Source organism: Calonectris borealis, chromosome 4, assembly GCF_964195595.1.
Source record: "Calonectris borealis chromosome 4, bCalBor7.hap1.2, whole genome shotgun sequence".
In the NCBI taxonomy this organism is placed as follows: domain Eukaryota; kingdom Metazoa; phylum Chordata; class Aves; order Procellariiformes; family Procellariidae; genus Calonectris; species Calonectris borealis.
In genome coordinates, this window is record NC_134315.1 from 45,733,457 (window position 1) to 45,745,778 (window position 12,322).

Sequence of the window (12,322 nt, forward strand, 5' to 3'; positions counted from 1 at the left end):
TTTGATTTTCTGCTTTTCTTTTGTAATTCAGAATGCATTATCTCATTTTGCAACACGCTGTCATTCTGTTTTACAGCAAAGGGGCTCGTTTGTGGTGGTTAGATTTGCGAGTCCTTTCATGGCTTCTATTTTGTTAGGCAATTCCTCTTTTATAACACCCGGATTCCTACGTGGAAAGAAGATGGTGTTTATAGGACTGCAACAACAACAACAACAAAAATCCCAAACTCTCTAAAGATAGAATGGATACAGTACCCTTGCAGTTGTTGTTGCAGATGTAATAGTGGCAGCGTTTGGGTACCTGGTGGCAGCTGACTTGGATTATGTTGCAGGAAGCAACCCATCTCCTGCTACAGCACGGCTTCAGTCTGAGAGAGAGGTTCACAGCACAGAGTGAGAGGTGAGTGAATTATTCAGGGTCGCACAGCAGGTCAGAGGCAGAGCAAGAAGCAGAGCAAGGTGTGAGAAGCAGCCTGATGCTGCTCTGAAGCCGGCTTCAGAGGAAGATAAGCCTCTGAACAATTTATTTCCCTAGAGGCGCACTACTCTGTTCTTTGATTTGAATGAGCTTTCGCTTCAATAGGGCTAAGATTTAACCCATCGTATTTACAAAAGAGGCTTTATGATGTGGTTCTGAAGTGCCTGTCACTGTGATATTTTGATTCCCACATAGTTGATTCACTGGGATTTGATCTTTGTTAGGAGTGGCAATGACATTACTCATGCTCTGCCTGTTCGTAAACCCTAAATTCACAAAGGACACTTTCTTTAAGTGCAGTTACCAACTTTCAAAGTATTTGTGAGTTGAATTATTCTGGCTTGAGCTGGCGGCTTTCTCACAAATGACATCAGAAGCTCCAGCTCTGTCAGGAATCTCCGCTCTTTCCAAGAAAGAGCTCTTCCTTCCATCATCTTTATCCTTGGGAGGGTAGCTGCAGAGAAAAAGCAGAGGTTTCTGCTCATGAGCTGAAGAGGGTTTTGTGCGAGTTGGAGGGGAAGGGTGCAGAGAAAGGTCGGAATGGTTCCTCTCTTTCCACTATGCCTCTGAGTTCAGCTTTTGCTCTTCTTTCTTCCCGTTCTCTCTCAGGGATACCAGGTCTGGAAAGGGGCAGAAAGGAGCTCTGCTTTAAACAGACAGACAGATGGAGTTCCATCAGACACCTTTCTCTCCCTCTCACCTCAGCACTCTCAGCTCAGCAAAAGTATGCAAAATGGTGGCGTTAGGAATCTATAGACTGAAAAAATATTGTTGTTAAAATAGGTGTAATGAAAGCAAGTACAAGTGGTAGTCATACTGTTAAAGTTAAATTTAAGGACTTCTGAACATAGCATCTCTGTGCATGTAACTGTATAATAGCATGTTGCAAGGTAGTATTAGTGTCATTCAAAATTCAGCAATAAAATTCATTGCACAATATTATTTTTAACATTTTTTTGGTAAGCGTGGTCTCTAGGCAATCTGCATTTTCCCAATCACTTGGAAGAGCTCATAAATGAGACCAGACAAGAACTGTTGATACAGTTGGCTGTATTTATAAATGATGATGCATTATAGCTAATTTGCTGTAAACCACCCTATTCATAGATTGTATCAAATTTGTATGTGTTATCAGTCAGTCTTCTACTTTCTTTTAACTTTTTGGGGACAGTATAAGTAAATGGGCTTGGAAATTAACTTTAAAAATCAAGATGTTCTCTCACAGATTCTTTGAGAACTACTGTGTGATTTTTGTGTCTCTTTTGGTTTTGTATTTTTATAATTCTACTGAGATGCCAATGTTTCAAAGAAATAATAAGAAATTGAAGCCTACCCTGAACTAAGACTATACTTTAGCAATACAATACTGTAGAAATTAATCTCTCCTGGGGTCTTCTAGGTAACAGGTATTCAGTGCTAACCTGCAAATCTAAGTAATCTTAAAAAAAACAAACCAAAACCATTATTTTTCGGAAGTTCTGTGCTACTTTCAATCATTCTGAATCTTTTTTTATTACCTTTTTAAATTGAATAATGACTGTAAGTACTGTACTATCACTTTTAGCAGCAACCTCAGCTCACTAAGAGTCCTCTCCCTGAGGAATTAAACGGATGAAATTTTAAAGATTACTTGTATCACTGTTGCCAAGCTACCTGACTCCTCTGCACTTGCTGACTGGAGCATCAAGTGCCAGTATTTCCCCTTCTGCTGTTGCTGTGCAGGTGTTCATTCAGCACAGTTAGAGATTAGCGTTTGAAAGATATAGCACAAAACCATAAATTCAAGACATGTTGGGATTTTTTTTTTTTTCCTGAAAAGTTCACTTAGGTTTTTACAAGCACTTTCTTAGGGGCAGAAAATGGAATATTCTGGCTTTGCAGATGCATCATTCATTACCCTTTATTAATCTCTGGCAACTATGACAGTGTTTTGTTTGAAGTGTACATTATTACAATTTGCTCTTTTTTCATGAAGGAATGTGTGTGATTTCTTAACTAGTTGTTAGTACTGATCAAAGCAGTTGAGATTGTCTTAGTACAATTTAGTCATTGTGTCCCAACTCTACTCAATCCCGTGTCAACTTTTACTACTTGTCTTGTAAATTGTATCATCTTCTTCATGGGAACTGGCATTTATTTGGTATTTATTCAGCATGTAGAACAGTGGATCACAATTTACATGATATCGTGAATGGCACTAAATCCAGTAAGTAGGAATATTAAAATTATTATTCTAATATACTCTCTTATATTGAGACAGAAGAAAAAAAGCTGCTTCAGTTTGAGACACTTGATCTTTTATCTACAGCATAAATCAGTCAAACTCCAATGGGTTCAGACACTCAATTCTTGGACAAGAATTTGCTCTTGGAAGGTGTCAGCTACATTTCTGTTTTACTGTTCTTATTTTTGCAGGTGAAAATGTTTGTAAAGGTTGTTCTGAAGGTTTTCTTAACACTTGCAGGACCAAAAAGTAAATAGTGAAAAACACACTTTTTTTGGTCTCCAAGCAGTTTCCTTTTTATTCCTGAAATGGAGAAGCCAAATGCTTGCAAATTTTGCAAAAAAATTTCAATCTTTCTATAAACATTGCTTCAATATTCTAAACCTGCTGCTCATAAAACTCCCACTGGGTTATTTTGGATAGTTTGAGATCTAGCAAGAGTGAGCATGATTTCATGAGCAGTTAGAAATAGGTCATGAATCATGATATAAAATTTTTCCTACACGTTTTGCCTCTGATTCAGCTGCAGAGGGTAGTTCAACACTATTAAAAAAATAGTTAACAGTAAACCATTTATAATTTAAGAGCAATTGGAGAAATGTTATAGAAGATAAAATGCTTTCCATAAAGATGTGAGAAATTTTATTTTCATAGGTTATTCCATAGCCTTTCCTAAGGATCCATTTTGTGTTCTGAGGTGACAACAGACAAGCAGCAAGATTGTGAGAGGCTTAAATGCCAGCAAAACTTACTCTTTTTTTTGTTTGTTTGGTTGGTTTTTTTTTTAGAGGAGCGGACCTGAATGTCCTCAACATGAAGGCATTTCTGGGAGTACGGAAGGTTCAGGAGCCTGAAATGCTTATACTCCTATGCATGCGGTATGAGAACAAACAGGATGACTTGGAAGCGTTGGTCAGTTCCCAGAGCTATGACATCATTGGTATTAACGAGACTTGGTGGAATGAATTCCACGATTGGAGTGCTGGGATGGAGGGCTACAGGCTGGACAGGTGAGGTGGAGGAGTGGCCCTGTATGTAGGGGAGAGGTTTGATTGTACAGCCTTTACAGTTAGCGATGATGCAGTTGAGTGATTTGCTTATATGCATACTGAAGTTGTTATGAAACACAACCCAAGCAAGTTCTTCCTTTTTGTAGTCCAGAGCCTTGAAACAGAGCAGAAGTGATATGAATCCACACAAGCTGGGTGTTTGCTATAAATGGAGAATATCTTCTGTCAGGATCCGGGTTTTCAAAATCCACTGCAGTGCCTATCAGCAGCTACAGTGCCGGTGTAACCAGGAATGGTGCAGAATTATCACGTGTCTCTGTGCTTGAAAGATCTTTTAGTAATAAAATAAAGGATTGCTGAGAGAGTGAGTCCATCCAGAGGTGTCTTGGCTGCTGTTCCCTTTAAGCACACTTGCATGGTGCTCAGCTGACACCTCCTTATTCTTTATAAGCATTTTTCTGAACCTTAGTCTGAACAGAAATCAGTTGCTTGCAAATATAAGGTGCTTTTAGGAAGAATCATAACTTCACATTAAAAAAAAAATTGCTAAAGCTAAATTCATAGTGAAATAATTTGAGCAGCTGGAGATTCTGTTGTAATGTCTTTTTGGAACTTGCAGTTAGGATCAGTGATGGACACGGTCGTATCTTTAGCCTGTATCTTGATGAAAGAAAAAACATAGTTATTTAAAAAGGTTGACTGAAATGGAAGTGATTCATAATGTTGTGCATGTTATATTCCTCTGGTCCTCATGGAACTAAAATGAGAAGCTTCATAAAAAGGACACACTCTTTGGAGCCTCAGCACACATCTAAATTACAGGCCTGATCTAAAGCTATTTAAGATCAATGTAAGTAGCTTTTTCTCTTTGAAGGCTTTGAATTGGCTTCTTAATCTCCTTGGTGTAATTTGAAATAACTCTTTCTATTGGAAACATAAAAACTGAGTCTGAAGCTTTCAGGCAATGATCATTCCATAGCTGGGATCATAGAAAAATTCATAAACTGAAGAAACACTGATTTAAATACCAATTTTTATTGTTATGTGTAGAAGAGTATTAGTATGTCTTTAACATGTCACCTGAGATCCTAAGCAACCTAAACCAGCATTATTTTAGGATTAACTAGCTGTTTTAAATAAACTGCAAAGATATCAGACACCCTCAGTATTTCTAGTGATCAAGAAGTTTATTATAGCAAGCTAAGTGGATGTCATGAATGGGTGGTTTTAAGGCCGCGTAAAGAATCACTGGCAAAGGTATTGGCAAAGGGTGATTTTAATAGAAATTTATAGAAACGTGACTTAACAGAATTTGATGGCAAGGTTCACTCCATTACTTATTACATGGATTAAGTTTACACAGGGGAAAATCGTATTAGAATTGTGTTGGAATGATTTGTACAGAGATTAAGGGTAAAAGGGTAAAAGGCTAAAAGGGGGACCCTCCTGTTGAGTCACGAGGTTCAGAAGAGATCCAATTGGACCCAATCTTAGTCTCAGACTTGGACAACGGTTTATGTCTAATACAGAAAGGGATAGGAAGGACCTCCCCTTGGGTCACGAGGTTCAGAGTAGACCCCCTTGCTTTCTGAACTAGGTGCAGCTGGATCTACCCTTAGTCTCAGACCTGGGCAACGGTTTATGACTAAAGGGTTAAGGGTTTTAACAGCAACTTAGAATCTTACAATGCTTAAACATTAATCAATTTGACAGCTACACAAAGAATTAGTCAAGTTGCTACAAATACTACAAAGACTAAAACAACTTAACTACAGATTATACTTGTTAGTAACTGTACAGATAAGTGCACAAAAAGATCTACCTCAATCAATATATGCATATGAATATGGTACCAAAGCTAAATGAAAAGCCTAGGATTAGCTAATTTATAAAGGTATATCTGTTAAAAATTCCCCTCGAGTACCGTGAAATACTCACGTTAAATGCCTTGGCATTTCCCAACGGGCGAAGAGTTGAGCCCCAAGGAGTGTCTCAGCCCAAAATCTCATTGATCTTCCGAGTATCGCAAATTCGAATTTGCGAACTCTGAGAAGCATTCCACTCAGAGGGAGATTCTGGATGCAGCCCACTGCGGTTCAGGAGAGTTCAAAGGGTCTCACTTCGTACCGCTGTTTATAGGTTTGCAAAATGATTGGCTTTTGTCATAAGTAAATTTCCATTTTGGCTACTATCCGAGGTGGTCCAGGGTAGTAATTATGGTGTTGTTTCACGGTAACAATGGTATTGTTCCACTTGAGCTATGATCCAGGTAGGCAAAGCTTCAGAGCTGTCAGAGATGACAAATTATGTCTTGTTTCTGTTCCCTACCTTGATCATGTAGCTACTGTCCCTGGTACAATCAGTGTTGCTCCCCACCTTAGCCATGCAAGAGTGCTTGGTACGGCCAAGGGACGCTTAACCGCCCAACTCATACACAATGGCTAAAGCTTAACAGAAAGTTCTGAGATCATATCGTAGCCCAGAAGAAAAGAAGGGGTGAGGAATGCATCACCACAGTGGATTGTTGATAAATTTGAAGTTAATGTTTCTAGTAATCCTAAGTAGAACAAGTCCATTACTACTTAAATTGTACCCATAGAAGAAAATCACTACACTGTCAGGAAATAAGAGAGACACAGAAATAATTTCTCTATGGGAAGAAAGCAGAGCAACTTCTTGGGACCATAGGTCACTTAATTTGTAATCCTGTCAGTTACTTTAAAAAAAAAAAAAAAAAAAGAAATCCATAGTGACAAAGTTGTATTTTTTTCGTGGGAAATAATGTAAATCATGGAGTATCTGTCTTATAAAGAGCTAATTAAGATTCCAGGTTGCATGATTAAATCAAGGTGCTTTGATTTATGATATCACACAGAGCAGAAAAATTTTTCAAAGAATTTCCACATAAACTTACAATGGCTATAAGCTATGACACAGCCATTAAAAAATATCTAGTTTCGATGTAAAAATGTCAAGTAATGAAGAATGAGCTACCACCAACACTTGTTTCAGTGTCAAATTACCTTAATTTAAACATGTGTTTCCTCCTTGCAATCCAAATAATTTTTGGTGATTTTTTGGTCAGCAGATTTTGTCAAAAGAAGGTGTGTGGTTTTAAAAAAAAAAAATTTGTGATGGAAAAATAATTATAATGTAGGTTTCTGTGAGACACAAACCCAAGCTTTCATGTCAAAGTATGGTGAGGAAAATAGAAAATGCTCTGATACACAAGGATGAGCTCGGTGGCAGATGTTCCCCTTGGCTGGAGCCCCCACTTTCCCCGTCCTCTGATTGCCCAGCCGTAGGGACCTGCTGAAATACCCCATGACTCCTGTTCCAGGCTTCCCACATGAGGAATCTATTGTGCATGGGAGAATTTATTTTTCCATATTTTCTCCTGATATGCTGTTCAGACATGGCAACAACAAGACGTGGACCTGAGAATTGAGAAATGTTATCAGGTCCCCTCCTCAGCTGTGCCTGTGGCTATTATAGGACAGTGCTCTGGTCTGATTCTGAATTTCTTAAGTGGAATAGGACTCTCTGTGTTCAGTAAAATCTGGCAAAGAAGTTTCATATTCTATATTTAATCTAGCTACTTAACAGAGCTTGCTCACCACAACAAATCCAATTAAAAAATTTACATCTTTTACTGCTGCAGAAAATGGTCACATCAGGCAGTGCTCAGCTCAAGGGACATGGTCTGAAATAAAGAGTAGAAAAGGGCAGATGCTTCTTCCTATTCTTAGTGATTTTATCACGAAGGGTGGTGTTTAGCAGTTTTAGCACCATGAGTTAGTGTCAGACACGAGACTAAAGCTGCACTCAGGTAAGCAATAAAGAGTTCTTCCATGCTAAATCTGTCCCCCTATTCTGCTCTTACTGCATCCATGAGCTGATCAACAGTTGCTAAGACTTGGGAAGAACAAAGGTGCTGTTCAAGAACAAAAGCTTCTTTTTATTGACTGTTTCTTGGCATCAAGGAAAACCATAAGTTAAGATTACAAAGGAAAAAACTCAGTGATAAAAAGAGATTCTTCATTGGATGTCTTTATATAATATGATTTAGTTTTGCTGCACAATTGAGCTGTCATCTTAGTAATTTCTTTTTTTTTTTTTTTTTTTTTTTGCCTTTCAAGCTACTGTTAAAATATCAGGCTGGGAAAATTGAAATATTGTAGAATGGCAGCACCTGATAGCTCTGATAATTAGAGTCTGCTTAAGCCACTATGCTTCTGCTTTTAAAATGCTCCATGACCTATTTTGTTAGAATTTTCCTTGTAGAACTGAGGTAGCCTTGGGAGACTGTATGTACTATGCTTTTTCAGTACCATAAATGCCTGTTTATTCGAGTCTTGAATGAAGACTGAAAATGAATGTTTATCATTGCAGTCCACTGTGGATAAACATCTATATCACAGCTTGTATAGTTTAGTGCATGAAGTCTTATTAATTACAGCCTGAAGCAACACTTGACTTATATTTTCTCATGACTTTCAAACTTTTTTACAGTTTACCATGAATAGATGAAGGAAATTGCAGGATTCCAGCCAGTGTTATTCAGAAAGGTTCTCACATTACACTTCCAGTTTTGGAGGATGTATTTTAGTTACTGGAACAGAGGAGGCAAGTACTCATGTCCAGTGCTCTTCCTCCAGGGTGTGGCATGGGTTGCATATTAGTTCTTGAAATAGTTTTGTTATTGTGTAGAAAATGTATGTTTCAAAAGCCTGGAGAATGAATCAGATATTTGAGCGAGTGCAGTAGCACGAGGGATCTGAAGTACATCATGTATGCTAAATATTTTTTTACTGCACTACATGGAGTAGTGAGTTAATTAGCTAAAAAGTTTATAGACGCACAGATTTTCTGCTCTGCAACACAGCTCAAGCAGCATAACAATATTTTGTTACCATGTAAGATAAACCTATTTGTCGGCCCATTTAAACCTGAAAGATTTAAATTAATAATAATGGTATAGATTGTTATTTCATTTTTAAATAACAGTTGGGTTATAGAGAAGAATTTCCAGAAAACAAATAATAAATTAGACAACATAGTTGCAAAATGAGTGAAATGATCTAACAAGTTCAGAAATCTTTCAGGAAACTTGCAAGACTTTCACTTTTCCTTAATAAGTCTCTGTTCTGTTTATCTGAATATTGATACGTACAGAGTCTTTTTATCTTGACTTCCTACAATAAGTTTTCCAGTTGGAGAGTTCATGTAGTTCAGGTTTAGCAGCAATAATCTTCAAGGAGTTTCTTATTTTAGTGATGGTGACTGCAGATGTAATCAAGGTCTGTGAACCTGAAAAAAGTCACAGTCAAAAGTTTAAATCAAAAGTGGACTATAATTTTTCAGGGATAATGTATATTTGATTTGCTTGCAGAGTTTCTTAATGCCTTTTTTTGAATTCTATAGCTATAGAATTATTTTGTCAATAACATTGATAATAAGGATAAATAATATATCAACATTTTAATAAGATCTGTTTAAAAAACCCCAAACAACCTCACAAAACCACAATTTTACCCACCCTCCTCCTCCCCTTCTTCCAAAATCTAAGCCTAAAACAGATAGAACAGGTTTATAGATGTCTGGGACATATAGTTTTTGCAATGGCTTAAAAGAACACCACTTTTTTCCCCGAAACTGTAGACACTGCATTTTCAGAGATGTAAGTCAGATGACCTAAACCTGAGGAATGTTACCTTTGAAGGTCTAATATTTAGTAATTTTGCCCCCTGAAGAGATAGGTATGGACACAAAAAATACATGACTACATAGTATTTCATATAAAGAAGAGGAAACACTGTAACTTATTGAAGTTGTCTTTGAGAAGTTAAGTTTCTTTCAGTGTATTTTAATTTATTACTAGATTTAATTTCTAAATGAAAGAGTCTTTTCAGGGGGAAGCAGAGCAATGAGGAGCATTTGAATAAAAAGATGAGGAAAACATTCTAGATCCTGATTTTAAAGAAAGAGGAAGAAAATCTGATACATCCAAATTGCATCATGTAGGGGTTTCAGTTGACTGTCTCACAATTTTACTGAGGTCCAACTACATGGTCCTTGCTCCCTCTGGCACATCCTGGAGTGGGCTCCTGCTCCGATGTGGGCAAGCTGGTAGCTGCAGCCAGTGGCTATGAAGAGATAGGAACTGCAACTTAAAGGGTTTTGGGCACAGAAAAAATGAAATTTATGTGGCTGAGGGATCTGGAGATGGAAATAATGGGGAAATACCTGATGAAACTGGAATTTTGTGACCACACAGATCCAAATTCTGTAGCATATGGATATACACTGTGTGGTGCCAAGTGATGATGATAAAATTATTTTCTTATTAAAAAAATAATTTGTCTTCGTTTTTTTTCTCTTGCACAGCAGAGAAAAAGCACAGAAAGAGTAAATTATGGGGAGTAAAAAGAGAGGAAAAACCAAGCCAAAAGGTTTAGAAAAGTCTTTCCCTTCATGTTTCTGTGCTAATGATGGGGCAGAGTGTTGCACAGCGTACAGAGTACCTCTGCAGAGTTCCTTATGCATTTCAGCATGCTACCTGCTAACACAGGAATGAATTAGACCAGCATAAGGCAGTAGAGAAATTTTCTGTGCACGTATCCCAGCTGGTCCAATGTTCTGGCATTCAGACATTAATGTCCCCAGGTAATAAATATTGCTAATGAAAAAGAAGGCTACAGATATTTTCTTTTCCTGGTGTAATTCTTCTGAATTATGCCAGTATAGTATTTGACATATCTCAGCGAAGACAATAAACATACACAAATACTACCTAGAAAATGCAAACCCATGATTTCATCTGACTTAACATGTAAGGAAAAAAAAGTGTACTTTTTAATGTAATAATGTCCTGTCGCTTAGAAATCTAAGCTTAGAGCTGGCCATCTGCAAAAAATTAAAGGGGTTTATATAGAAGTGGTCAAATATTTTTTTTTTACATGATTAAAATAACACTGTAATGCAAGAGCACTGAAGTTTCCCAGTGGACTTAAAATAGGCAAAGAGAAAGGTAGCTACAAAACCCCCTGTATTTTCAAACAGCTTTGGGGGCAATGCTTTCTTTACTGGAAGAAGTAATTGCCCTACCTGAATTGAGTTTATTATGTAATACAGAGGCTGGGATAATGGATTGGGTTACTGAATAAGGCAAAATGAAGGGATTACTTAGCTTGAAGCTGGAATGGAGTTGTCAATGGAATTTTGACAGGGATCGCTAGCAGGATTTAATGGACTTTCTCTGAGAAGAAGTGATGCAAAAGAGAAACTTCCTATATTTGTCATTGTTATAATATGCCTGTGCTTCCAAGAGAAGATCTGGAAAGAAAGCAACAATTATAGAAGCTTTAGCACTTTTTCCCTGAGATGGCTGCTCAGCGAAGCCACATACATGTAATTCTCTCCAAACGTGTAGGGCTTAAAAGAGGTAGTAGAAAGTGCATCTGAATCCAGATAGATGAGTGGTAATCTCAAGAAAGAAGTAACAAATTAAGCTACTGCTACGGAAGAAGAAATGTCAGTGGGCCATGACTTCTCCAGGCTATTCTTAGCTAAAGGAACAGCTCTGGACATGCTTTATTCATGACAAGAAAGGACACTTGAAGTCAGAAAGGATGTGGATATCTTAAACTTTTTGTAGAATGTCTACAAGGCTGGTAGGTCTGTCTCTCTCTTTTTTTTTTTTTTTTTTTTAATAAGAGGTTGCCTTTGATGTTCTTGATGATGTTTAATGGAAAGTCCATTTGAGCTCTCACAAAAAGCAAGTAAGTGCCAATAGTTAAGAAAAGAAGAAGATATGAAAACTGCATGTCCCATTTCCTTAGTTCAGGTTGTGTTGGTATGAACAAGCTACAACAGTTTTGTAAAAATTCCCCAGAAGCGTACCACTGCCACAAAAACCTGGTAGTCTAGATGTGTAATTTTGCTAGAAAGCCATGTTTTCCATTGCAAAAATTTGCAGCCCAAAAACCTGGGGGAGGAATGTGGGGAGGAGAATAGTTGGCAGCCTGCAGTGTTGATGAAGTTAGAGGCAAAGCTGATGTGGCAGCCACTGCTTTTCTCAGAGATTCACCTGGGACTCAGTCTCATCACTGATAAACTTCTCAAGTCATCTGGGTAAAAGTCAGAATAAATTTAAAGAGGACTGACCTGAGATTGATCTCTACTACCAAGACAGCCAGTGTTCTCTTTCGTTTCAGGGTCCTGGTCTCATGAATATCTGCATTGCATTTGTGCTTCCTCATTCCTTCTGGAGTGAACCAAATAATACTTCTTTTTGACATGAAGCTGTGGTAGCTTGTCTTGACAGGATAGTTGCTGCAAGGTCTGTCCCAGACAGACAGTGCACAACATGGTTTCCTTGGACCACAAAAGCTTCCTACTTGCCACATAACATCATAATTTCCTCCAGTGTCCCCCCAAGCATACAGTGCTTCCTCAGAACTGTGATACCCAATGCAGTGCTGTCTGGATATTATTTTAGATACTTTTGAGAAAAAAATCCTCCCATTTTGTCTTGGGGCTGTAATGACATTATGCAAAGCCTTGAGGAGACTAGGCAAAGTGCTATGCATTGTTTTTACATCAGTCATC

The 12,322-nt window shown here is 37.8% G+C and overlaps 1 long non-coding RNA gene across 2 annotated transcripts; it reads right to left on the minus strand.

Moving 5' to 3' along the window:
* Positions 1 to 2,239: 2,239 nt before the first annotated feature.
* Positions 2,240 to 12,058, minus strand: LOC142081967 (uncharacterized). 2 transcript variants are annotated; one of them, XR_012673526.1, is made up of 4 exons: positions 11,879 to 12,058; positions 8,886 to 9,022; positions 5,651 to 8,442; positions 2,240 to 4,366 (listed from the first exon to the last, which is right to left on the minus strand). It is a non-coding gene; the product is annotated as an uncharacterized LOC142081967 (long non-coding RNA). The 2 variants fall into 2 exon arrangements; XR_012673525.1 differs by having other exon boundaries at positions 2,240 to 4,372.
* Positions 12,059 to 12,322: the final 264 nt, after the last annotated feature.